The sequence below is a fragment of the Berghia stephanieae genome, chromosome 2 (genome assembly GCF_034508935.2).
Source record: "Berghia stephanieae isolate SIO BIC M18660-M18661 chromosome 2, UCSD_Bste_1.3, whole genome shotgun sequence".
NCBI lineage: Eukaryota > Metazoa > Mollusca > Gastropoda > Nudibranchia > Aeolidiidae > Berghia > Berghia stephanieae.
Window position 1 is genome coordinate 37231990 of NC_088361.1, and position 7847 is coordinate 37239836.

The window sequence follows — 7847 nt, forward strand, 5'->3', positions numbered from 1 at the left end:
AAAGACACACCCCGAGAGCACGAGAGGTTAGGGGGTCGGGTAGTCAGCCGAACACAGACTCTTTAGTGAGGGGAGAGTCTGCGTAGTCGGAGGTTTGTTCATTAAATGTTCTTTAATTTAAACGATACTTTATTTTATCTTTTTGAAGAATAAAAGAATGACTTTTATTCAAAACAAAGCAAAAGCAAGCCATTCATGGAATATCTATTAAGTGCCAAAAAGAATCGAGTACTCACTTATTTCAACCTTAATGTGTAGTATCGATTAAGGTATGGAATAAGGACCATCCCTAATATCTTGACAATAACAAAAGTCACATTTCTTACTACTAAGTCATATACCATTGTTTTGTTAGGGTTTTTTTAAATCTGTTATTCTTTCCCTTTTTTTTTTTTTGTTTTGTTTCTTTGTGTAGTATTTTTTTTTAATGGAACCAAAAAATCAATTTCATATAGCATAACTCACATGATAAACATCCTTTTTTGTACTAGCACCTTTAAAATACCATACATATAATCTAATACTCATTCACACTAGATATGAGAGCGATAACCTGTGTAAAATTCCTTTACCTAAGACACAACACCAGAGTTAGAGTTTACCTACATCTGGTCTTGACAACGCCCAACATCACTTTGCTAATACAGAATAATAGGAATCGTTCTGCTAAAAAACCGACGATACCTTTTAAAACGAATCCTTGGTCAATTTCGTCCATTGACTTAATGATATTTAAAAATAATTCGAAATGATTCTTGCTGTGGACGACACTGTTCACGTGTTCCTGACACCAGAACCTGCAATTTGTTAAATCATGTTGGGTCATTGTGCGTTCACTGACCTCTGTAATAGAGCACTGAATTCATTAAGTAGACCACTCCAGGAGAAGTGTTAGTATTATTATTACAACATGTATACTGCTATATTATGATATATCGTGTCTGTATGTATAAATATTTTTTTGTGAAAGTGTATGTGGACGCCTCAAAATAATGCTCCGTAGCCGGCCGGCCGTTGGTGATTTTTCCTACCATTTTTTTTTTAACATTCGGAATGGTTTATTGAAGACGAAATAAAAAAGACAAAAATGATAAATGAGATAGAGTGACAATGCGTGGTTGACGGGCTATTACACTTTTTTCCAAATGTCTTCTTATAGATCCACTGGAGTTGAATAATCACGGAAATCGAGAAAATTTGTACGATTTTGATTTGAAATTCATTTGAACACAAGAGAGAGAGAGAGAGAGAGAGAGAGAGAGAGAGAGAGAGAGAGAGAGAGGGAGGGAGAGAGAGAGAGAGGGAGAGAGAGAGAGAGAGAGAGAGATAGAGAGAGAGAGAGAGAGAGAGAGAGAGAGATTTTCGTTCCACCGGCCTGAATCCCCTATTTTTAAAACATTGACTGTCCAATTACTTTGCGTATTTTTAATATGACGCTATCCTGTTCAAAATACTCTCCGCTAGATCTAACAGATACAGCCATCCAATCATTTCTGGCTGGAAACAAAGAAATCTTGACTAATGTTGGAATCGAAAAAGCTCCCTTTGCTTGTGAGACGGAGTGCGTTACCAACTGATCTATTGTACAGTGACAAACGATTCTTTTCGAATCATAATATCCTTATAACTTTGTCAATGTTACCATGAGGCAAGCATTTTCTGACCAAAATGAGAAAAATATAGAACAGTGGCTAATACTTATCCGGACACATATTCGATATCTACATCACTGACCCCGTAGGGAGACGAGTTCAGCAGGAACATTTCATATTATTATCGCGACGGTTATAATATTTATATTTTCCCATTCTAAAACTTATTCTTTTAGGATTAAAGTAAGAATGCTGAAATTGGAAGGTATGTTAATTTACTATGCCCGTAATCGTCCGCTGTCGTAGACTGGCAAAAACACCTTTTTTAAAATTTAAGCTATAACATATTTACACAAAAACCGATTGATTGTAATGACACAGCGCTTGTCAAATGCTCTTACATCAGAGACTTTGTTCTTTGGAAATCTCAGGTTTTAAAACTTTCGACAAGTTTGGAATCCTTTTAAACCATTGATGAATTGTGGCTAAAAATGTAAACAGGCGTTTTATCATTGTTTTGTATTCGAATGGTCTTGTGGAAATAGACAAATTACAATATGTCAAATTCGGTCACGTGATCTTGGTAACCACCCATTGTGTCATGTAATACTAGGGCCACTATAATTTGATATGATAATAATTTAATATGTTTGTATTGTTAGACATCATGTATCAAAAACAACGTTGTTGTATGTGCCTTGTGTACATAAATATTCCCTGACAAATAAAAGCTATTCATCAATCTTTTTGTTTTGGAGTAAAGCCAATGTATGTGGTTGAATCAAGGACTTGGTGTCTGTTGAGGCTTTATGGTTATTGGTTTGGCACTCGTCTTCTGTTCTTTAGGTCAAAGTTCAAGTCCTGTTGATTCCTTGAAATAAACTCTTTACTCACATTCTCTCACCTTATTAAAGTTTAAAATAAGAACTTGCCGGACACGGCGTTGTCTCTGGCTTTTAAAAAATGTAATAACGTCCTAAGAGGCGTTATGTCCCATCCTACCAGGGACACATTGTAAAGCGTTTTGAGCACGTTTAGTGAATATTGCGCTATATAAAAGCTCAATTAAAAAAAAAAAAGAAATAGTCATACAGTTATGCCCATTAATCATCAACCCAGATTACATCACCAAATTTAGAAAAATGAGCACGATTTGAAAAGAATCTCATTTTCTCTCCTTTATTTCGGGATAGAAGCAGTACGATAAAATCTCTTGATACAATGTAATTATATGAAACGAATTGCTAAAAGTAGCTCAATAACGTTTAATAGCCCAATTTCGTAGACCTTTACAGAACGAGATAACCAATTAAACCAAAAAAAAAAAAAAATGGGCATTCTGAATTTGCCGAGACACATAGTGTCAGAGATTGACCACGCTCCCGTCGACCAGGTGTTGTCGATGAAACTGTTAAGGAGGTGCCACGTTTTTTTTGTCCTTCTGAGCCATTAGGCTCATAGAGCCGGAGATTAATTGCTTGTTATCCTTTGGATAGGACGCTAGTCTACCACAAAGTACTTTCCACCAAATATAACAGACTTAGCTACCCATTGACTATTGGGTGGACAGGGGGGTCAGAAAAAATCTCGACTGCATCCGGGATCGATCTTGATCCATTTGCGTATGAAGCGCAAGTCTACCGACTGAGCTATTGGGACCCCCAGGTGCAACATTCCTTCGAATTAAATCTTTGCCGGTTTACACGCAAAGCGTCGATCGCGCTTGGCATTCTAAAGGGCATCATTCATAAGATTGTTTCCTTAAAAACTGCAAGTCATCCCAGCATCGCAACCAAAGGACCGCTTTCTCAGAAAAAGCTTTTGAACGGAAAGGATGCCCTGAGGCATACGGGGAGATAACGACTTCTTCAAAAGATTGGCTTCTCAGATGAGTGGACATTTCGCATATCCGGTTAACTCTCTTGTGTTCATATGCATGTAAAATCAATTGTTCGATTTCAATGAGGGTGAACTCCAGAGAGTTAAGTAATAGACATAATGTCATAAATTAGGGATCAAAACCACGGTGAGTACGGTGAGAGAATGTGAGTAAAGAGCCTCCTACAAGGTCTCAAATATGCGCCGAGCGAGGCTAGAACCCAGGACCTTCCGATCCGAAAGCGAGTGTCATACCACAAGACAACAGCCATAGCCTTATGGTGAAAACTGTTGGTGAATACCAAATGAAAATATATATAATGGTATAAGAATAATTATATTTTGAAATCAGGGAAAGACTTAATGGACACCACATAAGACTACAACTTGGGATAGAGCGATATCGATTTTTTCATGAAAAGATTTCTTCTGTAATCAAGAGAATCTCCTTTTATAAACCTGTATAATTTTGATCAGTTTGATGCAACGAACCTATTCACTTCACTTAAAACTTTGATAATACTGACTACTCGATAATAAGCTGGTTCTATGTGTCTCCGTTCATAGCATGTGGCATTTGGTGCTTGATCGTTGGGTTAAAAGAAATAAAATAATGTATGCATTGAGAGCGACGTCCACTTATTTGCAAGTCTGATAACCCACTTCCTTATGGGCTCATTGTTGTAAGGGAAATCTAAAAATAAAACTGACGCAAAATATTTCCATTTCAACAATGTTAGACTAGGCCGATAATTGGGTTGGGCTGTCAGACCTGTATATTTGTACACGTCGATTGAGAGCCAATGATATGTTTTGTGATAGAAGCATACTCGATTTATAACAGTAGAGAAATAATAATGTACATAAAAGACGTTACGCCGAGAATAGTAAACGTATAGGAAGATAGTTAAATGGATCCATTCAATGTATTTTGGTGTCGATGGTTGTATCAAAGACGGCAAAACCAATGATAAGTCTGTTACTCAATATTTGAGATTAAATCTAAATTATGCATTTATTTCAGCAAAGAATGCTGGTCACACATAACACACACACACACACAAACACAGGAGAGAGAGAGAGAGAGAGAGAGAGAGAGAGAGAGAGAGAGAGAGATGGAGAGAAAAGATAGAGAGAGAGAGGAGAGAGGGGGAGAGAGAGAGGGAGAGAGAGAGAGAGGGAGAGAGAGAGAGAGAGAGAGAGAGAGAGAGAGAGAGAGAGAGAGAGAGGGGTGGGGGCGGCGCGTATTCCCACTACATTGACCCATTAACCTTAACGACACTAATCGAGACGCTTATCACCCGCGTGCCCAAGCCGGGTATAAGATGACCAAGGACAGATAAAGATATCAATGGGAGCGATCCATTTACTTGGGATTGGGATAGAAAACTAAAGTCATGCCATTATTGTTGTCATCTTTGTCACTAAATGACTCTTCAGCCCCCCCCCCCCCCCCCCCCCAACCCTCTTACCCTCGAATTTCTTTTACACCTCTTGAAATAAGAAAACACACACACACAAACACACACATACACAAACAAATACTTGAGTATTTATAAAGGGCAATATCCACTAAACGTGCTCAAAGCGCTGTACAAGGGGCTCCTGTCCAACAGCAATATTTAATATATAGGACGAAATATGGCCCCTTTTAGGCGACATCACAATTTGTTTGTAGACAGAGACAACGCTGGTACTCATTATACGCCTTAATACGATGAGATAATGTAAGTAAAAGGTCTTTTCCAAGGACTCAATTATGCGCCGCTCAGAGCGGCTCTCGAACCCTGGACCTTCCAGCCCGAACGCCACTAAATGTCACTAAACCAGATATCCGCACACAAATAAATGAGTAATATAATCGCATCAACTGAAAAAGTTGAAACCCAATGGAATATAGTCAGCATAAGTTTCATGATAACAATATAATATAATTTATATATTATATAAATTATATAATTATATTATATTATATATATATATATATATATTATATTATATATATATATATATATATATATATATATATATATATATATATATAATATATTATAACAATATATATACCTACTGTCTCAAGCCGGTTTTGTGTCGGTATAATCAAATCATGTTAAAAATACAATATAGCAATCCGGTTAAGTGTTTATTGTTTTTGTGGTTATTGAGGACATTGCAAATAGATGAAACGAAACTGGAGTCACTCGGCTCTTTGTTATTGGTTTTTGACAGCCATTTTGATAATTAGTTCTCTCTAAATTATATAGATAGAACGAAGTTGACGTTACTCAGATCTGTGTTATTGTTTTTTTTTGTTTTTTTTTTTTGCCATCCATATTTATGAGTAACAATTATCATTGATCTGTATTAGCCAGACGATAAACTTTCAAGGTCACACATAGTTTTGTGTGTTAGTCCGGTAATTTCTGCATGGCAACTTTGTGAGTTTCTTGGCCAAGCGCACAGCATCTATAAATCAGACTGTAATCATTTATAATTATAGTGTTAGTAAGTTTATATCACGCTGGCGGATGTTTGCGTAATTATTTACCAAAAAGCATAGCATTAATATGTTTCTCAAAATGACAACATCTTTTAAGGTTTCATATTGCTGACCATTATAATCTCAGTTTTATTTTTCGAAAGCTGTTCACTCTAACATAACACTGGTTTGTAACGTCTTGTAACAAATATAAAAACAAAGGAAAACTGGCGTAAATCTCAAATAATAACTTACAAAAACCAACAAAAAAAAAACAAAAACAACAAAAAAACAACAAGAACAAAAAAATAAAACAGTTTCCCAAGGTTAACTTATATCTTTTATTTTTAACTCTCAGAATTAAGCACAGAGTATGAGTGAATATTCTCTTGATATTATGTTTTACAGATTTTTCAAGGTGTGACATTACATAAAAGTAAATTGTGAATTCCTAGCTTTCAGGTGAGTGGCTGCCATGTTCCTTTATGTTCTAGACGTGAGTAGTTACTTAAAATACCCTGAATGATGTTATTTACTTGCAGAGTAAATGAGTGCAGGCATTCTTTCTCGTTGATGGAATTTCCAGGCGTCTGTTACAAAGTGGATCATGTGTTTGAAATATTCTCTTACAGTTAGTTAAAAAGAAAATAGTTCAGAGGCAATTCCGCATTTTAAAAAATCTAATTATAATTTTTATAACTTGTTTGCATTGTCATCCTGTATTTCTAACGGGCCTTGATTTAGATTAACCAAATGAATGAAAAAGGATAAGGAGCAGGCATTTTATAACGTACTAGCATATGGTTGGTCTTTCAAAAAACTAACAGTCAGAGATTTGATCCCTTGACAATTATGCTTTATCCATTACTAAATAGCACACTGGCTTTTACTTTTAGTGGGGGTTTTTCATACACGGGTAATCAATTCTTAATTTCAGATTAATACTATGTATAGTAATTGATATTTATTTCGGATACAGGGTTGTAGTTTATCAGACTCTTTTTAGCTTGTTGGTCAAGGATTATAGCAACTCCTGCCTGTCCCTTGTTTTCCCCCGCTGTATATGACAAGGTGTTCTTCGTGGTTGAAATGTCCACTGCCATTCCATCGGCATTCATAATATAGTCCTGAGATATTGTTGCCATGATGTTCGAGTTCTTTCGTAAGCAAATGGTGTTTTCTTTATTCCTGTAATGTTCGGATATTCCACGTGCCCATTGCAATGGTGCGGGGTTTTTTTCTCTTTTGTTTTTGTTTTTAGTTTTCTTTCTCAATTCTCTACTTTTCCCTTTTTTCTGCTTTTCCATCCGTTCCAAATGAAGCCCCAACAGAACAGTTTGGTTCAACCGCCTCGGAAGTCAACCTCCTTTGCAGGTTTAGGCTGATTCCGTCATCTCCTGATGTCTTTCTTGTCTGGATACTTCCTTCCCCAGGAAATTTGACTCTGGCGGTTCTGTATCCCTGTATCCGAAAGAATACTTGCCTGGATATGAAGCCAGTAATAACTACCATCATACAGGTCTATGCTCCAACGTCAACATATAACGAGGAAGAAATTTGAAATTTTCTACTACCAGTTACAATCAGTAAAAGAAGAAGTAAAACTTCGAGATACCCTCATTATCATGGGTGACATTAACGCAAAATTTGGTGAGGGTGCCTACATGGACTGAGGATTAGGCCCACACGGTCTAGGTACAAAAAATGACTCAGGGGAACACCTCGTTTTCACACAAACCAACAATCTTATGATTTTCAACACCTGGTTCAAACGACACACTAGAACACCTGGACCTCATCGAATCTGTGGACAGATATGAGAAATGTATATCACGAGACAGCAGACTCTATCCTTGGACGAAAACGAAAGAAAAGGATAAAACCATGGATAAGCGAAG